The sequence below is a fragment of the Chamaea fasciata genome, unplaced genomic scaffold, assembly GCF_029207755.1.
Source record: "Chamaea fasciata isolate MVZ Bird 193981 ecotype frontalis unplaced genomic scaffold, bChaFas1.0.hap1 SCAF_3, whole genome shotgun sequence".
NCBI classification, from domain to species: Eukaryota; Metazoa; Chordata; class Aves; order Passeriformes; family Sylviidae; genus Chamaea; species Chamaea fasciata.
The window spans coordinates 106,482,230-106,505,735 of record NW_027094088.1 but is presented as its reverse complement, the minus strand read 5'-3'; positions in this window follow the sequence as shown (position 1 = coordinate 106,505,735).

The following is a 23,506-nucleotide window of genomic DNA, read 5'->3' as shown; positions in this document are numbered from 1 at the left end:
AGTGTAAACTGGTTGTGGACCCTAACTATAAGTAGGGAAGAAAAAAAGAGCAGAATCCTTGTGTATTGCCACTCACTGCCACTGACTCTGGCCAGGTGGTTTCTTCATGGCCTGTTCTCTGCCCTGGATGAGAAGTACCTGCTGTCCCTGTAAGGGGGTATTTGTTTAGAATATAGACCTTAACATAAAGCAGAAACAATGACCCAGGGAGACCCCTACAACTACACCTGGTGAAAAGGAGCTGAAGAGCTGCTGTTTGTACCTGCTTATCCTTTTTCAGTCAAGCTCTTTGGGGAGATTCAGAGGACATCTGCTGAGTCTGTGCAGGGTGGTGTAAGTGTGGGAACACTTACTTGCAGTCCCCATGCCTGAACAATCCCATTAGCACAGCAAGCCCACACAAAGACTGGACCTGACCTCAGGGGCCACTGTTTAATTTCTCCTTTTTACTTCCTCTGTCTCAGTGGTTTATTTTCCCATAAATGCTCCGACTGCTGGGGTCAGTAGATTGTCTTACAATTACACAGACTCTGTTCCTTGCTTTAAACAATTGCTAGCCCTTTAGGAGCCAGATTTGTCAATATAAATCATTGGAGTTAAAAGTCCATGAGATGGTGGGAAGATCTTTTGTGTGTGTGTTTTTAAGAGAAGATTTCGCCTTTAAAGTGGAACAAGTAATAGAATGTGAAAGCCGGAGAAGAGACACCTGTGCTGCTGGCAAGTCTCCTGCTAAGCTCACAGCAAACCTGGCAAGCCACATTCCTTAAGACAGAGGCTCACTAGTTAACCTCAGCAAGGTACCTGAGATGTAAACATCCATTTCACTGATTGCGTTCTTGTGCTCCCATAACTTTAATATTAGCAGGATGTAGTAGTTGTTTGGATCTCCATAAATCCATAGAATGAATAGTAAATTTTGCAAGTGACTACTTTGATATTAAGTATAATTATTTGAAACCAGTTTATATTGTAACATAGAAGCCTAGGCCACTCCCTGTATAAGATGACTCATCATAAAAGAGGTGCCACAAGCCAGGAAAGATGATCCTTGAATCAACCTTCAGTGAGCATTCAACTTTGGTAGATAGTTTTGAGCGGATCCCTTATTTTTAGATGACTGAAGTTAAGATCTATATTTCACACAGCAGTAATTTCCTATAATTGTCCATTCAACCTCCTTCATTGTTGACATGGAAATAGCATAAAAAATGGTAGGATGTTTGTTCCTCCATTCTCTCTCTCTTTTTTTATTTTTTTTTTTTACCATGGAGTGCTAATGAGGAATATGATCCAGTGGCAGTGGTAACATTGGAATACAGTGGTTGCCAGAGTGAGATAAGCAAACTCACTTTTCAAAGCCAACCAGATACATCAGCTGGGAGGAATAGAAGCAATTTATATTCCTTAGATAAAAAATATTCTGTTAAAAACACTTCTGAAAGATATTTATATGAAACTTCTCACTGACAGAATCCTAGTCAAAAGTCTATTCATCTTTCCCTAAGAGAGGTATCTGAGATGGAGCAGATGAATCGCCTTCTGGAGGTGCCTGTCTCTGAAGACTTCTATTCAGACATTTTTCTTTGTCTGTGTTGGGTGAGGTAAAGCTCTGGCAACTGCAGACTTTAACCCCAGTAATGAAAGTATCTGGTGACCAACTAGAAAGAAGAGAGAAAGTAAAAGATGCTTTGTTGCAGGTGACATGAAAATGCCAGAATAAACTTGGAAATAATTAAAAATTAAATGCTACCACCTGGGAAATTATTCAAGAAGAGGTCATAGGTTTTCAGCTTCCTGAAGCAATAAAGCTCACTGTTCTGGGAAATCTAATATTAGTAAGAGTTTTAAATGCCAGAAGAAAGATGTCCTTGAAGAACTCCAGAAAAAAAAAACCCAAAACCAAAAACCAACAAAACCAAAACCCAAAAAACCTGCAAAAACCCAGTTCAGATTAGATTTTCGTTTGCACCTAATTTTTTTTTTAGCATATTTGCAGTATGGACTAACCTTGCAGTAGGTACAATTCCACCTACTTCCCACTAATTAGTAAAATGGTGTCAATTATATTTTTTGAGGTTGGGCTTTCCTACTTCCCAAATAAGAGGCTGAAACTATGAGCTGAATCTATGAATGAGCAAGTATCTATGAAGACTCACAAGAATTCAAATATATTCAGAAATTAGTGTTGTCTTTCGTTATTAAACACAAACAAAACTTTTATCCAACTACAATGTAGTTTAGTCTCTTCAACGTAAGCTGCCACAATGTAAATGTTCCTCATATGGAAAAAAATGATTGCAGATTCCAAGTATTTTCATAATTATCTTTAAATAATATAACGTTCAACAGTATCCAGGATAATGTTTCACTTCTGTGAATTTCTAGCCCAAGAAGCCTCAGAGACCATAAAGAAATAATGGGACACAGGATAAGAAATGAACACAGTTCAGCACTGATTTATTGCCTCCTATTTTTAACCTGGCTTCCTAAGAAATCAATGCCTATGTGTTCATGCTGTGTATGTGTGCAGGTATTAAATTGGGCTTACTGGACAATTTCAACTACACCTGTGTGGAGAGAAATCTCAGCGATAATCAGGCTGAGAGTAATCTTGTGTAACTTTGGATGGCTGAAAGTGTGGATATGTCCCTTCGAACTAAATATCCCAGCCTCCCTTCATAGGCAGTGGAGGTGAATCATCACAGTAGCCGGTGATTTATGTTATCTGTTCCAGACTTTTATTCTAGGAAGGGACACATTTTGCTATAGAAAGAGGGATGCTCTAAATGTGGCAAAATACAAGCACTGAGGCTTCCTCCTAACGTCTGTTTTCTGTGAGGTGTCTCCAATGTGTAATAAGAGCTGAGCTCACACTACATTGCTTCAACTGGCATTTTGTGGTTGAATAAAAAAACACTTTGATGTGGTTTGGATACATAAACACTTCAATCATAGAGATAACCAATTTTAGCAATTATACAGCTCCACTGTGATGTGGAAGAGGTGGTGTGGTCCAGGTGAAATGCCAGATTGGTTAATGTAGTGGTTCCAACTCTGCTAAGCAACATTCTGGAGCAGGATTGCAGGTCCTTTATGGTATTTTCAGACCCCTGTCTCCTCCTGGAGCTGCAAAAATAGTCCCAGATCCCCACTCTATGGACACAGAGCCACTCATAGTCTCTCTGGTTCCTAAGTCCTCCTCCAGTATTCTCTATGAGGGTGGGGAATATCTTTCTGTTGCTATCCACTGATGTTTTGCGATTTGCTGTCAGAAAATGTCTATTTCACTTTTGTTAGTGCTCATGACCTTCTTATTCTGAACACAGTTGCCCTTCTTGACTATCAACAAGTTGTTGCAAGGTTTGGATGTTTCCTTAAATGCACTAAAGTTATTCAAATTCCCTTCTGTTCTGAGGTACAGGAAGTTGTTAGGCCGATTATATTATTTCATATACTTCTGCCTAAACAAAAGCTTGGTTAAAGTTTGCCCATTCCTACTAAAACACCAATTTGGTAGAAGTTCTATTGTCACAGTTCTGCTAACTAGGTTTTAGTCTTGCTGTCTGCTACATGATCTTGTGCTGATTTTTTTTCTCCCACTTTTGTACTCACCTGACCACCTTGCTCTCTTGCAGCCCTGCTTCTCATCAGGCTTGATTACCCCAGGTGATCAGCGGACTATTTGCCCAAACAGGACAGCTTTGAAAGCAAAGTTTTTTGTAGGATACTGGAGGAAAGAGAAACAGATCTATCCTCTCCAAAAACATTTCTTGCAGCCATTTATACAAAAATGCTGCCAACGTGACTCTACAGGAAGGTACAGAGGTACTCTTGTTAATGCTTTTAAATAGTCTTCCATGATAGCTCAAATATCTTTTCTCAAAGGCACTTGAATAAAGCCCCTGACATTTTGACTCAAAAGCTTACATTATGAGCTAGTAATAAGGGTGCATGGGAGCTCAGTTAAAATCTGTCTCACTGAAATCTAACAATGCAGTAGCTCTTAGGAAGATATTTATGAGAGGAGTTGTTTTCATTGGAACTGCCCCAAAATACAACCTTTTCCTAAAGAGCTATTTACCATCATTTATTCATTATCTAGACTGTGACAGGAAATGTCTGATAGATTGGTAGAAAGGAAGAAACCTTAGGTGTTTCTATGGCAAAACTAAATAGCTTTCTGAAAAATATGTTTTGCTCAGGCAGTTTGAAGAAGTTCTTTGGCCTGGGTGAATGACAACTGGGAGGAGGATTTGCATTCCCTGATCATGCTTCTAGGCCGGTGCAGAATTGTATTAAGCCAATGATTACAATCAAAGCTAATGGCTTTTGGACTTTACATGATTATCTGTAAGAGTCAAGGAGGAATTTTTCCCCTGCTGCCAAGTTCTTAGTCTTTTTTTTTTTCCCCTTTTTTTTTTTTTTTTTCTTCCCCCCCCCCCCCTCAGAAGTAACAGAAATAAGCAGCAGCTGGGTATTGGATAGGTCACTGATTTGGTACAGAGAATTCTCACAGGTGTCTGGGTGGTTTATTTTCTCACACACTCAGAGTCATATTTGTTTTGAGATATGTAGTTGAGAAGGAAAATTTTCCTAGATTATTCTGAAAGGGCCTTTTTGCTTTTCACTTTCTTCTTCACCTGCAGTTATATCTTTTTAGTTGACGCACAATCAGTTTTCTTCTTTCATGTGGACCTTGTCTACCTTGATGCCTACACTGTCATACCTCTCAGGTTTTTGAGGACTGAAACATTCATTACAATTAAATATGCAGGCTGTTGAGATAAAATATAAATTTCTCAGAGAGACCTGAAATCAGATGAGGTGGTCTAATTGTTTCCTTTCACTTTTTTTTTTTTTTTTTTTTTTTTTTTTTTTTTTTTTTTTTTTTTTTTCTGTGGATCCACAGACTCTACAGAATGTCTGCATGTTGGGAGTGGATAAATATAATCAATGCTCAGATTTAGTGGGGAACAATGCTTAATCAGATCTACTGATCTGCAGGAAAGCAATCTAAGTACTTCAGAATCTTGCTATTAAACCAGGGACTGAATTATACCAAATGTTGTAAATGAAGACATTTCTTTTGACTCAGTGAATTTTGGACGAGCTCCCAGGTCTTAAAACCCCACGGTGCTATTCCATTATCCTGATCTTTGAAATAGGTTAAGTTTTTTAATCATGCCATTTTTGTTACACATGGCAATTTCTGGTAGAAAACTAGTCTGGAAGAGAAAAACTATTAGAAAAGCTTCTTATTGATGTTACCTCTAGGCCTTGTTTATTTCTACTGAGTCAAAATCCAACAATAGTGTGCTCTCAATAGTGTAGCAAGTTCTTGTATTTGGTGTTCCATTTCATTGAAAATACGCTAAAATCACTCAATTTTTTCTTTAATGAAAATATTTTAACTACACATACTCAAAACATTACTGGAATAATTTTCCAAATGAATAAATTGTATCTTCTTCCTCGTTGAACTTCAGATTTGAATTTGTATGTTTCTGCAATTTCCTGCCCTTTGTTTCAGTGACCCTCTTTCAACCTATCTTACTCACCATAATTATTTGCCTTATCTGCCAGTGAGAACTCATCTTATTCTCAACCATAATTACTTCATTGAGCATTAAAGTGAAAAGGCCATTTTCCTCTTGTTGTTAATCTTTTTCAGATGTCAAGTTATTTACAAAGCCTTTGAATTAGTAATGTTGTGATGAGAATTTTGGTAAATTATATGTGAGAGAATTAGGCCCATTATAATCTTGAATTCTCATTTGTCCTGAAACATTTTTTCTCTTCTCAGTTTTCTAGGCTTTGCAGGAGAGGTTTATTACTGTTTCAAAGTGTTCTGCCTATGACATTCTGCTTAATGATAGCAGGAGATGTGACCCAGACAATGGTACATTTTTCTGACAAGCTACTAGGATTTCAAGCATTTTCATCTCCTTCTTTTTTAAAGACATGAAACTAAATAATTATGAATGTGGCTCTGAATTCTATCGCTCTTAACAGGACTTAAATCTTTGATTCCATCCAATAATAAACAAAAAATGATTTCTTTGAAGATGCTCTTCTGAGAAGTATCTGAAATTTACTCAGTTGCATCAATTTTATAAATTTACATTTACTTAGTGAAAAAAAGCTTGAATTTTTGTCTCATATCTGTTAATTTTGGATGCTAATTTCTGTCAGTCAGAAAGCTAAAATGTTATTGAAAAATCTGATTTATGGTATTTTAGAGACTGTGATTTTAGTCACTAGATTTATCCCACTTAGTTTTAAGCATGTTGTAGACATGTCTGTCTTATTTCCCTGGCTGCTAAGGAAGAGTGCTGATACCTCAAGTATGAATCTGATCCCAGGTGAGACAAATTGCTCTCTGGACAAATTGCTTTATACTGACCATAGAGGGAGCCTTCAGCAAGAAGTGTCTCACTTTCTGAACTCTGCTGTTTGTGTAGGAAAATGTAGGAAAAATCCTTACTTCCCCTTTTATTTACTGTTTATCTAGGGTTCTGAGAAAACTCCTAGGAATTTTCTCTGGAAAACTTAATTGACTCGTAGGAATAGTCATGTCCAGAGCAATGAAGAAGGTCCAAAAAGACAAGTTTCATTAAAAAAAATTCCTCTTACTCTTATTTAGCATATATATATATGAAATTAATCTACAGGCAACTAAATGAAAATTACATCGTTCTGGTAATTTCAGTTATTGTCTCAGTGCCACAAGAGATTTTTAAAAGTCTTTACACACAAGTTGAACCTTAAGTTATGGCTCATAGATTGTTAAAAGACACCTGGTGTAGAATAAAAGACACCAGCAAGAATTAGGTACGCTCACTGAATTTTCTGAAATCAAACTTGTTAATATTGTGTTTTGGTGCTTAAGATACATCCTATCTGTTCTGAACATTTCTTTGATGATCAAAAAATTTCTTGCAATCATAAGATTTTCTAACCTGGCAGTGGAAGGCTCCCAGTTGCACCTCAAGAAAAATGTAATAAATGGGCATGAGGGCAATTGTTTTCTTCTAAAATAAAACTGTAAAGCCACAGAATACTTTTGGCAGTAAAAGATTTAAATAATTGTGTCCAAAGACTTTGGTAGTCTGAAAGCAGTGCTGTAGCTCTGCTTTGGACTGAGCTTTGGAAGTGTCCTGCAGCAGTTCCTGTTTCCATTCTTCATTTCTACACAACTAGAAAAGCCCAGTCCCTTAAAAATGCACAGTCCCTCACAAAAGGGGATTTTTCTTTCCTTAATGATATTATAGTGTTCATTTATTATGTTCTGTAACTGCAGAAATGCATTTTACATCTTTAATCAACAGCACAGAATCACTTAGATTAAGTAAAGACAATGATTTTGAAAGCTCTTTATAATTCTCTAAAAACAAATAAGCATGGACATTAAGGACGAGACCTATCCAATGGAAAGTCTTTACCAAAGTTCAGTGGAATTACCAATACTCCAGGGTCTGAGTTTTCATACTGCATGTCCTGATGGAAGGTCAGACCAAGCCTGTACCTCAACAAACACATACATGAATTACAATGTAGCACTTGCCCGATGGTGGCCTGATCTTCAGAGGAATGTGCTAAGCCGCTGCCACTTTTTTACATTTTCATGATTTTCATTCCATCTGTTCCCCTGCTGTTTTTTTTTTCACTGCACTATCCACTCAGCAACATTTCCTGGAGCAATGTTCTTCTGATGTTCCAATGTTCCATCACAGTCACAAGCACACATCAGGATGTGTCGAACCAGCAAAAAAATCATCAGGCAGCACAGCTGCTGGATTTTCCTGATACGCCTGGAATGTTGCAGAGCAACAAGAGACTTGGAAAGTTGCTTCCATAAATCAGCTTTTGTAACTAAGGCACATGGTTTTGGTATTCTTTTTTTCTTGATTCTTTACTTTGCAGCTTGCTGTGCTGTGCAATCACTTGCTCCGAGGAAATCAATTAGTGCAATCAGCTTGGATTTTCTTTGTTCTGATGATGGATTTTTTTTTTGAAACTGAGAATGAAACATATGGAAAGAGTGCCCTGTTTTATATGAGAACTATGGTGAATCAAATCATGGAATGTTTTTCCATTGTAATTTAAACCTAAAATTTTGAAACAAAATGTAATTGTAATTCTTTTATCTTTAGAACCAAAAAATATCCAACCATGGTGATTTGGACAAGTGACTGATAAAATAGATACTATTTTTTTGTTTGTTTTCTTTTTCCCAAAGTCCATAGTATTTTCAAGTTCATAAAGAAAGATTATACAATGTTTCCTGATTGAAACAATCAGGCCTCCAAAAAATGTCCTTACAGCTGCATAAATTGATGGCCACGCTGAACAAAGTTCCACACTTAATAATATACCTTAAATATAGAGTTTGAAAATCCAGTCCTAAACTTAAGGAATTATTAGAAAATATTGCTCTTTTTCAATGGCTAATTTTTTGTGTTAAATTAACATAATTTGATCTTGAAGGCACTGCGTTCAAGTGAAAAGGCTTAACCTCTACATACTACTGATTTCATACCATGTAATAAAAGTTTAAGAGGAAATAGTAAGCTTTTATGCCAGAAATAGAAAATTGGATGGTCTGTGGTATTGGCTTGGAATTGATACTTGAGATTTTTAATCTCCAGCTCATGTCTTGTTTAATTTATACATTAGTGTAATATTTGAGTGGCTTGCCACCACCAAAGGTTGGTAACTTTATAGCTATATTCAGAAAGGGGTAAAAAAAAGAACATTCTCACACTTACAGACTGATTGCTTTCATCACGTTTAATTAGTTGCCTTAGCACTTGTATAAAGAATTGTAGCTGGTGTTTAACTGGTTGGGTGGCTTACACCAACAGTGAGAAAGGACTGCGAAAAGGGAAGGTGCAAAAACTGCTTGAAGTAGAAATATTTAATTTTCTTATGATAATAAAATAAAACTCAGCATGTTATTAATTTTTTGAAAAAAGCAGAGTATTCTCTTCTGGAATACTTGTGCCATCTGCTTGGGAGTCCCTGTGCTGCTTTCAGGCTGTGTTCTGAGGAAGAGACTGAAAAGTTTAAGTGGTCAGATGTTTGCAGCGAGAATTACTGTACAAAAATAATTTGTACCTTTTGAACACATAAGCTTTTATTACATACATCTGTGTCTGTTTATGTTATGGAGCAATGACATTTCCTCAACATCCCGAATTCCATTTGATGTATGTGGATTGTGAGTACGTGCACGGACATACACACATACACAGACATAGTCAAAAGCCTTAGTACTATTGCAAATAATAAAATCAATTTAAATGTTAAAATGGCATAATATCCTAATCAAAATTAATCTCTTTTATATTTCTTTAAATAGTTCAAAAGAGTGAAGAATTCTCTTCCTCTTTTCCCCCTTGGAGACAGAGTGAAAATCCTCTTGAGCCATCAGTGAGAAAAGTGAGCTTTCCCAGGAATTTTAAATCCTTTTCTGGCCTCTCCTTGGTTGAATCTGGGCTACAAAACATAATGGGGTACTAAGATGTAAGAATAGCCAGTCAGGATGCCATTGCCATATATTCCCTGGAATGCAAGGAATACTGGGTGCAAAGTTTTATTTTAAATCAGGTTATCTAGACTAGCACTGAAACTTTTGAGTACCGAAGGTATTAAACCCATCTAGATGTGGCCTCAGCTGCAGCTATTAATTCTGTTAAGTCAGAAGTAACTTAAACTTGTAGCAATCTGATATTTTCAGAAATGTTGAAATTAGCTTGATGATTGGCAGAAAGGCCTCATAACAGAAAACAAAAATGTAATTGCAGCTGGTCTGGAGAACATATTATGCCTCCATCCATGTAAATTGTTCCTTTATGTCAATTTTATAGCATTTTGGTGGAGACCTCTGTGGAATATTCCACTGCTGCTGCCTATGATTTACTTTTTTTTTACATGCATGAAAATAGAGTTGCTCAAGGGCAGAAAATTTGGCATCATTTTATAAACAAGCCTTATAAACACAGAGAGAAGCGATAGGTCATTTTATACCAAATTTAACTGCTCATTTAGGGAGACAAAAAATAAGAGCAAGTGCTTATCCATTAAAATCCTACTCTGTTGTCTCAATCATTTGGGAGAAAGAAGTACAAGAAAACCATTGACTTTTCTGTTTCCTTTGGGAGAAGCACAGATGTGGAAGAACAATTTTTAACACCTAAGTGAGGCAGCTTATGAACTGTGTCTAAGTTCGTTCAAAGCCTTTCAAAATACGGAGTACATTTCCACCCAATTCACATAATAACTCAGGCTATGATTCAACATAGCATTTAAAAATGCAAGTAGTTCTTCATCTGTTTAAAATTATATTTGTGCTATTCACTGTATTTCTCTAGGGTCTTATTTCAGATTTCACTTTCTCATAATTCTTATGTATATATATTTATAAAAACTTCCAGCTTTATTTCATCACATTACAACTTTCTGTGTGGAGGCTTTGTTTTTGAGAGATGTGACGGCAAAAGGCAATGACAGCATGAGATTTTTCTTACCTTGCTCTATTAGCTGGATTTGTCTGTGTTTAGAAAAGGCTGACATTCATTCAGGAGACTGATGTGGTCTGATACAGTCTCAGGGCTTGTTGGATTTTGCCCTTTTTACTGAGGCTGTGGATAATGTTAGCAAACAATGCCATTTTTTCCATGGTTCTTTTGAGAGCTGCATGTTCCCACTAGGAGAAGAAAACTCTGAAATGCAGTAGGGTGTCAAAAATGCCAACTGTGCTCCTGTTCTTTCGTGTGGTCTTAACTTCAGAGTCTCTGATAGTCTCAAGGATGTTAAATTTTTATGCACAGATTTTTAGCCTGCTTTCTACCTCTGCCATAGAAATTGTAAGTGATGTAAATCATTGTACAGAAAGATTTTAAATCTGAAATATTCCCAAACTGTTAATACCATTCCCCCCTGCCCTTCAACCAGAGTTGACTGCAATAAAATGTAGCAAAAAGTGATTCTGCATAAAAAATAGAATCTCTGCATACTTTAGGATAAAAAAGAAAAAGGTAGTTAGACCCAGTCTTTTCCAGGCACAGGCTGGAAATCATTGCCCTGTTTTAGGGCTGCACCCTTCCCAAAAGTCTGAGATCCAAGCACAATGCAAAAAATGCAGTCAAACCCATGGCCACCATCACCTTTTCAATACTAAAGCAGACAAAGAATTAAGTTTTCAAACTCTTCCCTTCAAAAAACCGAGTTATTAGCACTTCATCCAACATAGTAAGAACCCCCCAAGAAGCTGGCAGATCGCTGCAGTATACATTTGCTGCAGTGAGGGTTTAGGAAGGACATTTCACAGGGCTGGCATTATGGAAAGCATCAGAGGCCCCTGGAATGTGTGTGGAGGCAAAACCATCTGACTTTCATAAAACCCCAAACAATCAGGCAGCACTGAACTATTTTTGTGGAAATAAAATATTATCCATTTATGAATTCCAGATGGGAAGGGACAGCTGTCGAGCTTATGACATCATTCCCCTTGACACTGGAGGACAGAAAGGAAAAACTGGGAGTCACATGTAACGTATGTCAACAGTGATGACAGAACTGGGCAAAAGATTGTGGGGATGTTGGGCAAAGCTATTGGCATAATGGCTAAGACAAATAAGGTCAAATGAAACGGTAAATAAGATATAATGAAGAGGAAGCAACAGGAAAGAGGGTAATAAGTTAGTTTGCAGAATATTATCTGTTCTACTTAGTGTGCTAAAAACAGAAGCCAAACATCAGGGTTATTAGGCCATTTTCTGTAGCAAGAAAATGATTTATGATTTTTTGTTATTTTCAAAAATGAAAAAGTCGTTATTCTTCTGTTTCTATAAATTTTGAGAACCCCATCAAGCCTTTTTTAGATTACTTTCTAATTCCTCAATATCTAGTTAATTTCTTGATTTTTTTGTCGTTCATTTGTGTTTGCGGGGAGTTTTTTTTGTGTGTGTGTGTTTTCTTTTCTTTTTTTAAATCTATTAAAGAAAATAAAGTCTTAAGACTAAAGAAAGTGATACATTTTTGCAGGTACAAGGGGATTGTGGAAACTTGTTTGCTCTTAATAGTAAGAAGTAAAAGATGGTCAAAAATTTGGTCCTGAGATGATCTCTTAAATTGAAAATGATGCAGAATTTTATGTGTCATCCTTGTCCAATGGTAAAATATTCTGAAGATCCTGGGCATGGTGGAATGTAGGAAATAATAATATTTCTTGCAATTCAATTATGAGAACCTTAATAATGTTCTAATTAGAAAGGATTTTCTCTGAACAGCAAGAACTCTTGGACAACTTGTCATTAGTTGTATTTCAATGTCTAATTCTCAAAGACAAGACTGGTACAGGCAATGATTCAATGGAAACTGCATTTCTATGGAATAATAAATGAAAGAAAGATAGGGAGAAAACTTGGAGAAGATTGCTTTGCTGAATGAATTTTGACTTTGTCACTAAACTTATGTGAGTGGCAGACCTTTAGAGATAAAACAGTGTATGAAGGTACCATCTGCAGAAACCGGGAGGTTGACGGGTGTCTCTTATTGAGCTACAGGCATCAAAAGTGCGGCTGACAGCCCTAGATGCTGAATTTTAAGGAATACTTTTCTCCTGCAGGCACAGACAAATGGTCTCTTGCAAATGCTGTATTGCAGGAAGGCACCTCAAAATGTCAGGCAAATCTTTGCGTTCCTTTCTTTTCTCCTGTCTCACATCTTCCTATCAGTCTTTGGTTAACTCTCTCCACACCTCACAGGCTACTGTTTTTTAGCCTGGAATTGGATGGGATTTCTTATGCTATTATAATGCTGTTAGAGAAGCTGTCAGAAAGGTGCTGTGATAGTTCTGTGTTTCTTTTTCAGTTTAGGGCCAAGCACAGACAAGAATTTTTGTCTTTTTAACAAATATTTCAAGGAATAAACATTGTGTCTATTACATACAAAACCTGAATATAGGGCACACATTTTTAGGTATTTTCAGATAGATTAGTAAAGAATTTCTTGCTAAACACACATAGATTTTGTAAACAGCCAACAATATTATTTAGAAACACAAAGTAGTGCTTGCTTATGCCCACACTAATTGTAAAGCTTACCAGAACACGTCTGTCAAACACCTAAGATTTCTGTCAGTGGGGTATTTGCAGGTTTCAGATCATATAATTCTTACAGAGACATGAGTTTTATCCAGTCATCAATCCCACCTCACAAACTCTGTAAATCTGCTGGTGAAACTCCTTTTTCCACTTGCCACAGGCCCTTCTGCTCTGTCCATGACACTGAACCACAGCGTAGCTCTGCACCAAGCTCTGCACTGAAGTTCTCACCCACTTTTTTGCTGCCTTAAATCTGCCTGGCACATACTACCACATGCTGGGTCTCATCTCAGGGTGGTGATGGATGGTTCTAGGCACAACTATGCTGAACTGTTTGTAATACACTGTCAAGATGGTTGTACTGTTGGTATTGTTGGTGCCCCAGCTTAGCTCACCATATAGATGCTGCCTTCTGGAAGTAAATTGTGCCAAGCTCTCATCAAGCCATAGTGCAAGAGATGTGCTGACAAGCCATGGTAGTGTCACAAGGTGCTGATGGCAAGTCATTGTAAGTAGTAGCATGATATGTCAATATATTGGCTGGTAAATCTGTGTTATTGCCAAATGAGGCATCTAGGACAGTACAGAACATTTAGGAGGGAAGATAATTACCATAGTCAGAAGAGGAATGATTCCTTCCTCCCTTAGGAATGATTTAATATTGGTGGTGCTGTGCACTAATTATCCTCTGTTGCCAGGATGCTGTGGTCCTACTGTAATAATCGTGTTTCTTCTACATGTGCCCCCAGCTGACTCAAGGTCATCTGACCCTGCCTGTTTGTCTGGTTTGACACTGGTATGAGTGCACTGCTGAGAGTTACCTGTTTTGCATTTCACAATTTGTTTGCAAGACAATGAGGGATTCAGACCTCTCTTGTTAAGACCCTTTTCACAAACTACCCAAGGATGCACACCAATTTCTTAGTCATATCCTGGCCCTGTGCTAGTAAGAAAACATCATATGTAAATGCAAAACATCGTATGTAAATGCAAAACATTGTATGTAAATGCAAAACTACATATGTAAATACAAAACATCATATGTAAATGTGAAACATCATATATAAATGCTAAACATAGCTCTCTTCTCTACATTTGCAGGTTCATGCTTCAGCTGCTACTTCTGCCCAAGGATAGAACAGATTTTGGTACCCCTGAATTCAGATTAAAGGTGGAGCTGGGCTGTGCACCTGTTCCCACAGTCAGCTCACACCCTACTGCATGACTCCTCATATCCCAGACGCAAATGTCTTCTCCAACCTGTATTCTTCTTATAATATCTCCCACATAAATAGCACTTTCCTCTAAGAATCTGTTTTCCCTGGGATGTAAATGTTTTACCTGCCAGGAGTACTGCAAAGGATAAGAAGGACTGATATAGTTTTTCCTATCATACACTGTACCCCTAAAACAGATGCAAACTACTGGGCATATAAACAATTTTCTGTTGCTGTGTGTGAAAACTATTTAGTAACAGCACCTGCAAGCAAAATATGTTGAGTATTGAGACAGATTATCCAGGTTAGGGGTAAGCCCTGAAATCTTGGGGTGTATGTAAGAGCACCCCAAGGACTACTTGCTACACGAGGAAACTAATGACCAAGAAAGAGTCTGAACAAGAATGGCAGCTACTCTAAGAGGACCCAGGCCTCATCCTTTGTGAATCACAGCTAGGGAAACAGTTTCATAGAGTACCTGCTTGCTTCCTGGGACCATCTGGAATCCCTCAGAACCTGCTGAGATTAAACATATCCCCTTTAGACAGTGATGTGTGTCAGGTTTCCTGCAGTAATTGATAGAGAACACAAATACAGTTCTGGTTTGGCTGTTAAAATCATCCTGGCTAAAACATTCCTGTGAGGATGGAACTCGGGATCTGCCTGTTCAGGCATCTGCCCTGCTTCGCCATTAGGGCACAGGGGGGAAAAAGCATTAGGTAGTGTTCTTGTCTGTCTGCTGCCATGGCCATGGTCACCCCTTAAGTGTTATTTACCCTGCCATTTTCCCCTGTCATGATATGTCTAGATGCAGGTGTTAAAACAATTTCCCTCCCTTTTTCTTTCCTTCTCCCCCATCTTTTAAGAGAGAAGGTGGTAACACCCCTTGAGACACCTAATTTCTGAGGCAGGAGTTTACTTCCTCCTCGCCTTCCTCAGATTGCTCTTGATGACTTTTTATAGGCCTCCTTCAGATTTTTTAACCTCAGTCTTGCACAGTTTTCTAGTCTTCCTATAATTTGTCAGGCTGCAATCTACATCTGTGGGTGTAGATTTTTGAAATACTGCAGATATTCTAGTTGCATTTCTGTCTACAGAGATAATTAACACAGGCATCCTCTGGGGACCAGGTCTTTGGTAGGGTGGTGCCATTGTATTGCAAATGTGAAATGCTATCAAAGTGTAAATGTGAAAGATCTTTGTTCTGTTTGACTGTTGGAAATTTTGAGGATCTCTGTGAATAAGGGGAAATTTGGCTTGTGCTGAAGGGTTGATTCACAGCTTTTTAGATAGAGAAGCTTCTGGGTGACAACTTGGCTGAATGAGAGAGCACTCTGGAGAGCACTGTGAGGGCTGGGTGCCTCAGAGATATTGTTCCCTGGCTGGAGAGAGCACTCCCTCTCAAGCCACATTGTCAGTCATTCCAAGGAAAATAGAGCGTGAGCAACAGAAAATAAAACAAAGAAATGTAGAGTATTTCAACTGGTATCCTCATAGAAAGCATTTTATCTGTGACTGCTTTGTGGCTACCATGAAGGTTGGCAGTAAGAGTTCCCTTGACACCTACAGCCCTGAAAAGCATTATCAGCTTTGGATTTGCAGAAGCCTGACCAGGAGCCACATTATATGAAAATAAAAACTGTCAACAGCTGTTTAAAGTGAATGTATCTCCCTGTTTTGCCTCTTGATTTTCTTGCTCTTGATTTCAAATAGCTGTTTAATCCTAGAAGACTTTTCATCTTGTTCCTGGACTGATACAGACACTGGTTTCTTTGTTCCTGACATTATATCTGACTCACACCAGGTCCCTTGCCTTTTTCTCCTCTTAGGACCATAACACTTGCTGTGAATGAGCAAAGAGTCTATATTGAGAACAAAGGCCTTCTGACAGTTTAGAAAACATTCTTCTTATCCAAAAGTCTGGGGTTCAAATCTTCCAGGGCCCAGTGACCTAACAGAGGCACCCAAGCCTTGCAGCTACCCCCTCACCCCAGTCTGCTTAAAATGCTTCTATCAATTAAAATTTTCTATATAATTTCAATTAAAAAATTCCTAGCAACCTGCAGAGTACATTTAATAACTACTGCACTTTATACCTAGTTCTTTATAATTGAGTTGCACTGCACTCTGTAGATACATATTGGTCGGGTATTATTTGCAAAAATACATGATTTCCTGCCAGTGCATAGTTTCCTCTTTTAGACTAATCAAATTCAAATATATCAGAATAGATACAGGGGGTTTCACAAAAGAAGACCTGGTGAGATATGTAAAGGCAGTTAAATACAAAGGGGGAAAAAAAGATACAAATGTTCTTATATTATTCTTTTAAAAAAACTTAATAATTTGGAATAGCTCTTTTTCTGCTGTTAATTTACTAAAGTTAGACTGTGGAAAGCAATGAAAATAAAGTCATAGCTCCCTAAGCATTCTTATTTTGCTTTGGAATCATATCTCACAGTAATATAATTTTCACAGAATCTGTGTCTCTTTGTGCACAACTTGCTCACTAAAATAATGAATTCTCCTTGAGTGCAAGATTTGCATAGCATTTTCATGGTCAATTGCTTTTGGTATTATTAGAACAAAGATGTCTTAGCAGTGCAGGGTACTAGTAGTCACTGAAAAATTCACTGCTTTTCCCTGCCATCCTACCCATTTTGTCTAGAGCTAAAGAGGAAAGAAACAACTGAGCTATGTTCTAGTTCATTCTCTCAGTTCTTCCTCTTTTGAGAAAGATAGGGAATAAATACATAAGAAAAGGGAGTGGTGAAAGGTGGTGCTAAACTGGTGACAGGAAGCATTTGTAACACAGGGACTCCAAAACAGTAGAAAATTCATCCTTTGCAGTACTGGGTGGACTCAGCTGGGAATAAAGGTTAGGAGAAGGCAAAGGAAGGATGCTTGCTCTTTAAGGTCTGCCCAGGAAAATACTTTATTTTTGTGGTTAGAGTCTTTCTGGTAATGTGCTCCAAAGTGCTTTGATCTTGATCAAACCCCCATAGAAAGGCTCATCACCCTGCCTGCATCATCATGCATTACTTTTATGGTAAATACCATATGGCATATTAGAAAAACAGAAAAGCTTTTTAAAATGTGTATTAGGTAGCATGGGCTGAGATGAGTTGGCTGGGGTTAGAATAAAAGCATTTCTTGCCAGAAATATGTGATATAAAAGAGAGGAGTGGGAAACCCAGAGAGTCTTAATAACAAAGAGGGCAGTCACTCTAGACAAGCCATTGATTCTTCATTTGTTTTGCACTAGATCAAGACACTTATACTAGTGTACTGAAATAAGAGACAGAAGTTTTTCTACAATCTGAGTCAGAGTTGCTATAAATGTGGGGTTCAGAGATTCTGTGTTTCAGCTGAAATACTCCAGCATTGGCACACAGCATACTGATAATAGGATAGAATTCCATTTATATTTATTTATATTTATATTTATATTTATATTTATATTTATATTTATATTTATATTTATATTTATATTTATATTTATATTTATATTTATATTTATATTTATATTTATATTTATATACATGTTTTAACACTTGCAGTCTCTTGTATCTGATGACTTCTACCCACAGATATTTACCTTAAACCTAAACTCTTCTGTCTTTCCTTTGTTTCCCTGTGAAACCTGTCAACCAGAGTCAAGGTTCAACAAAGGCTTTGGATCAGTGTGGAATGCACATTCCCCTAAGGACGTTCTTAAGCAGGCAGTCAGCAGAATGAGGCTGCCTTCTGAACCCCAAAAGGCAGACTAAGATGTCACCCTAGGACCATGAGGTATCAGACTGCACTTGAGACTGGAGGCAGCAAACACAGGTCTATGAACTAGAGGTGAGATGTTTCCTGTGTGAGGTCCAGCTGCTCAGGAAGCCATGTACAAGCTGCTGTACTTAGAGCTTCCACTGGTTTTATGTAATTGATCATGTGGTAGCCCTTTGGTTATCATCCTTTTATCATGTGACTGTTCTGGATTTTGTGATTAGTTAATTACTTCATTTAAAATCTAAAGCATTCAGCACTCAGAGTGAATAACTATTGACTTTCCCAGTTATGGCCTTATACTAGGCCTGAACACATAACTTTGAATTTTGCATTTTTATGTTTCTAAACTAATACTTTCTTCTCTGTGAGACACATTTTCTCTGGCTAAGTCAGATCCCAGTATCCCTTGCTGAATAGCTTGCTTAGTCATTTTTGCAACTAAGCAATTTTTCAGATTGTGTGAGTGCCTTTCACCTAGTTATTAGTTATAGCACATTGAAGGCAACTAGACTTCTTGCTTTTCCAACCTTCATAGTATTACCTTGCCTGCACACAAGGATATAAGCTGCCAAATCTATTAAAATGTGATGGGATTAAGAAGCATGACTTTTTTAGACTCTTTTGAAAATTCAGGCCATAACTAAGTCATAAGCTGTGTATAACTGGGAGCATAGCTTTCAGATGTAGCAACCTGATTTTTTTTTGTCTGCACTGTTATAAAAGGGGGCTTATCTTACAAAGGCATTGAGCCCCACACAGAAGTTAATTAAAATCTTGCCCTATAACGACGACAACAGTAATCATCATCATCATTGTCGTCATCATCTTCATGTTTTTATTTCATACTGGATTGTTCTAACAATCATATAAACACACACAAAAGATAGATCTCTCCCCAAATGTAATGTCAGTAGCCTCTGCAGATGACAGTTTGCCTGTGTAAATCTCAAAACATGTTACTTCTGTATGAAGTTTAAAAATGTAATTTTGAGCCTTGAAATAATTAACAATTTCTGTAGTGTTACTGAGAAAATGTCTTAAAGCAATACCCAGGTCTCCCCAAGAAATAAACCTGAACCAAAACAGATTTGTATGCAGAATATTGATAGGGCTCTTGTTATTAATAATGCAAACTTCTTCAATATGAATATACTGCACATTACCCATTTTCCTTGTCCATTACTCAGGCCAGTTATCACAAATGCATAAAATGTAAAGATGATGTATTATATTTTGGTTTGGGTGAACAGTGAGGGGTTTTTGTCCTGTTCAATTTCTCTTACCCAGTACCTCTATTGAAGTTGATTTAGCCAGCCTCCTTTGATCTTGCAAGATTGAAAATGAGTGGATGTCTGGAGTAACAGCACAGGTGTTTATAACATGCTGATACTGTGCTGTTTTTGAGGCACAGAACCAAATGATTAATTACATCACAAAAAATTCCCAAGAGACCAAATTATTGGGCTGGATTGGTGTGATCCACAGAAGTTGGACCTGGAGCTAGGTTTCAAGACACCTCAAGGTATAGAGTAGTTTCAGTGCTGGTTTCAACTTCATATCAGGTTCTTAAATCTCAGCTTTTGGTATAAGCCAAAATACGCACCTAAAGCCCTGGTATTGGGCAGGACCCTCTCCACACTACAGGGTACATGGTTGCATGTTTTTCCACTTGCCAAAATAATACCCTTATACCCTGAATTTTAGGCTTGCCAAAGGGAATCATCAAGGCCTCATGGCTACACTAAGTGCACTAATGCTTAGTTAGGTGGAGGGAAGATAATGTTTCACCTACTTTCTTCTCAGTTCAGGAACGATTCCTGCCTTTTTGAGCACCCCTAAATGTTGTGCAGCTTTGCATTATCCTAAAAGTTTATGCTTGCTTTGCAGACTCACTTATAACCTCTACTAACCTCAGGAACATTTTTCTCATCACACAATTGAAATACCAGATTTTGCCCTTTGCTTGCATCCCATCTCCAACTGACTGAGAGGCAGATTCATGGATTCAGAAAGCCAAATCTTCCAGGTGATGGATTTTCCTGAAGATATGGAGAATTGCAGATGCATACCAGTGACTGTACTTATAGCAGATGAGTGATGTAGGGAGAGTACTGCTGCTGTAAGAAGCTTTCTATGACATACATTTAATGCTATGCTCCAAAGGGCAGCAGAATGCGTTGGGTTTGGATACCAAGAAAATGTCTTCAGTTTGGTTCTCAATATTCATTTGTGACATCTTCCTGCCCAGAAATGCTGCAAAGATTTTACAGAATATGATATTGTGAATAGGTGTTGTGTGCAATGTCACTTTCTGCATTTCAGTTATAGGGGAAACTGAGGGATGAAGCTCAGATATTCTCACAGATATTGCAACTAATGCTAAATGTCCAACCAAATTTGTCTTATGCCACCCGAGGCTCTATTTGAATCATTGTATATATTTGGAGAAAAAGATATTGATATGAGATAGCTGATAAGGACTTACCTGTTGGGAAAAAATTAAGTTATTAAGGCCTGTATAGTTATTAAAATAATCACAAACTGCATGGTAATGGATAAGCATCATATGCATATATTTTTTCTGTAGCTCTACCTCTGTGTATTCATTAGAAGCTTAACTGCTGTGAGCAGCAGAGCAGATTTATTTGGTCTAATTGTTTAACACAGAGTATCAAATCCTCTGTGTGCACTCTGCTGAAATTGAAACTATAGAGTCCACTGACTTGAACTGGGACAGAAATTCAGCTATTATTCTCACCACATCTCTCTCTTTTTTTTTTTTTTTCTTTTTTAATGGATATAAGTTGGTCATTTCTGACATGAGTTGGCACAGAGGGTCTTTCTTGGTTAAAATTTACATTTTAGTGAGTGGAATAATAATAGAAATGAGACCTTTGTCTCTTGAAATTAAAGTGCTGGTAAAGCTAAAGCTGCCTGCTTTGTATATTACAGCCTGAGGAGATAAAATATTGAATCATTCATTTCCTTTTCCTATTCTTTTTGCTCTCTTCAAAAGCACGTTCTATTTCAAGTAATTTCAGTCCAATAATGAGTAAAACACTGACTGACTCACCGTTATACAAGATCTGCTTTGGGATATACTTTATCATGTTTTGCTTCTCTGCTGTCAGAGTACTTAGAAAAATGGAAAAAGTAAATTACCACGTGGTGAGCTTATGCTGCTTCTTGATGCTTTTAAACCACTGGGCCTTTGTGTGATGAGAAGCCCACCTGTGTGTGCCTAAATGACTCTATTTTTGGCTTCTATTCCTTATTACCTGAAGAAAACAGCTTTCTAATGCTAAGCCTGCACAAGAAGAATTAGTTAGATTTAGTGTTCAAATTATTTTGGTGTGATAGAGGGCTGTCTTGGCTGTCAATACTCTATTTTCATTAATAAGTCATTAATAAGTGGTGAAGTAGAAAGTATCTTTGTTAAATGTTTCAGATGGCATTGTACTGTCAGTAGGCTACAGTAAGAGTTGTAAATGAAAATGGTATTGCCAAACCTGGACACAGCACAGAAAAATGGATCTTATTGAAGAAATGAAAAGTGATGCACACAGGAAGAAATGAGTTGCACAAAGGCAAGTGTATCCTGACTGGGAAGAAATGCTGCTTGGGAGCAGATCTGCGTAACTTGGAAAGAGATGGAAGGCTTAAGGTGCATTTTAATATTACTTTAATATTATCGCATGTTCTGAAAAAATGTGCAAGATGAAATGCAGCTCAGAAACCAGATTCTTTGACTCTACTGGAGCCCATTAAACTTTTACCAAGAGACTTATTCCAGCTTGAACACTGCAGTTCAAAACAAGAGTTGAGTCAACTGAGCACATTACAGGAGTGATTGGAAACCTGTGGAGATGACCCAGGAAGAAACAGGGGATGAATATATCGGGGTTTGTTTTAAAATGCTATATTGTGTTTGAGTGTCAAGGTTTTGGTTGTGGTGAGGGCAAAAGGAGTGGCTTCTGTGAGGAGCTTCTGTCCTCTGCCAAGGCACTTGTGCAGGAGTGTTCTGAAGTGGGAGGAGGGATTGTGGCATGCAGGGGGATTTCCTGAGCTTGGGAAACTCCAGGTAAACCTCCAAGAACCCCCAGGAGCTGGCAGCTCTTGAGAGAGCAGACGTCAAGATGTGTGTGGGGCTGGGAGTGATGGTGGTCACCCTCCACTACCATGAAGGACAACGCTGAGGAGCATGTGGAGAGATCCCAGGGCAGGAGATCTATAAGGTCTCTTCCAACTGAAACCATTCTGTGATTATGTGATCTTAAAACAAGTGTGAGCTAATAGGGATTATGAAGAAAAATTAATTGGTAAAGTCAGTGTAATTGGGAGTTTTCTTTAATGTGGATAAGGAGCAGTTTATTGTATATTCTACAGCTGTACAAGATGTAATCCAGTTTAGTGGATTGTGCTTGGCCAAGCAAAAGAAAGAACGATACTGGAAGCAGTCATTAATTTGCACATGTGTTAGATTTCCAGTGCTATTGCTCTGTATTGAGATAAACAGATGTGCCGTACTGACTTGATTACTAAATGGACTTGTGTTGCTCTTAGAAGCTGTCACTGATGAGCAGAACAGAGAAAACAATGACTTTCAAATTAAATTCTTATATAATAATCCACATATCTTTAATAAATGTCTAATAGGCGCTGAACTCCATGTTGATAAGGGTGTGAGGGTCTACATGTGTTTTGCAGTATTAGATCTGCACAGAGTAGATGACGATGTTTTTTAGAGCGAGGAAAATGTACAGGGGGAACATAGTTCACTTATCACAGGTAAGAGCATGAATTGGGAATGATACCTGCACTGATTTGGAAGAAAGCTTGACAGGCTCTGGATTAAAATTTTCCTTGGATTTAAAAAAGGTGAATGCTATTGTTTGACTTGTGAGCATTTTTGTTCATTTCAGAGCATGATTGCATACAAAATGTGTCCCATTTCGATTCATACTTGTCACATGATCTGTTCCTATAAAAACCTTTCCAATTTACATGCCCAGCTGATGTGAAATAGCAGCCATGAGCAGATTTAGAAAGCAATCTCTGAAAATTCAGCCAACTAGGTTTGCCCTAGAGTGTTATTGAGAGTAATATGAGAACACCATGAAAAGTTACAGCCTTATAAAATATAGTGGACTTTACCTTATTCCATATTTATGAGCTGCAGTGTCGATACAGCACTGTTATGAAGTTGAAATGGTACAAACATTCTTAGGGTTTGACTCTGCCAACAGTGGCTCAATATTCTACTAGTGATGTTAATACTGTACCTGTGTATGTCCAAGATTGCATCTTTAATCTGTATTTTATGTTGTTAACCACTGGTTAAAAGGACAGATGCAAGTGAAAGGAAGAAATTTAGCAGATATAGTGTTAGTCCAAAGGTGTACT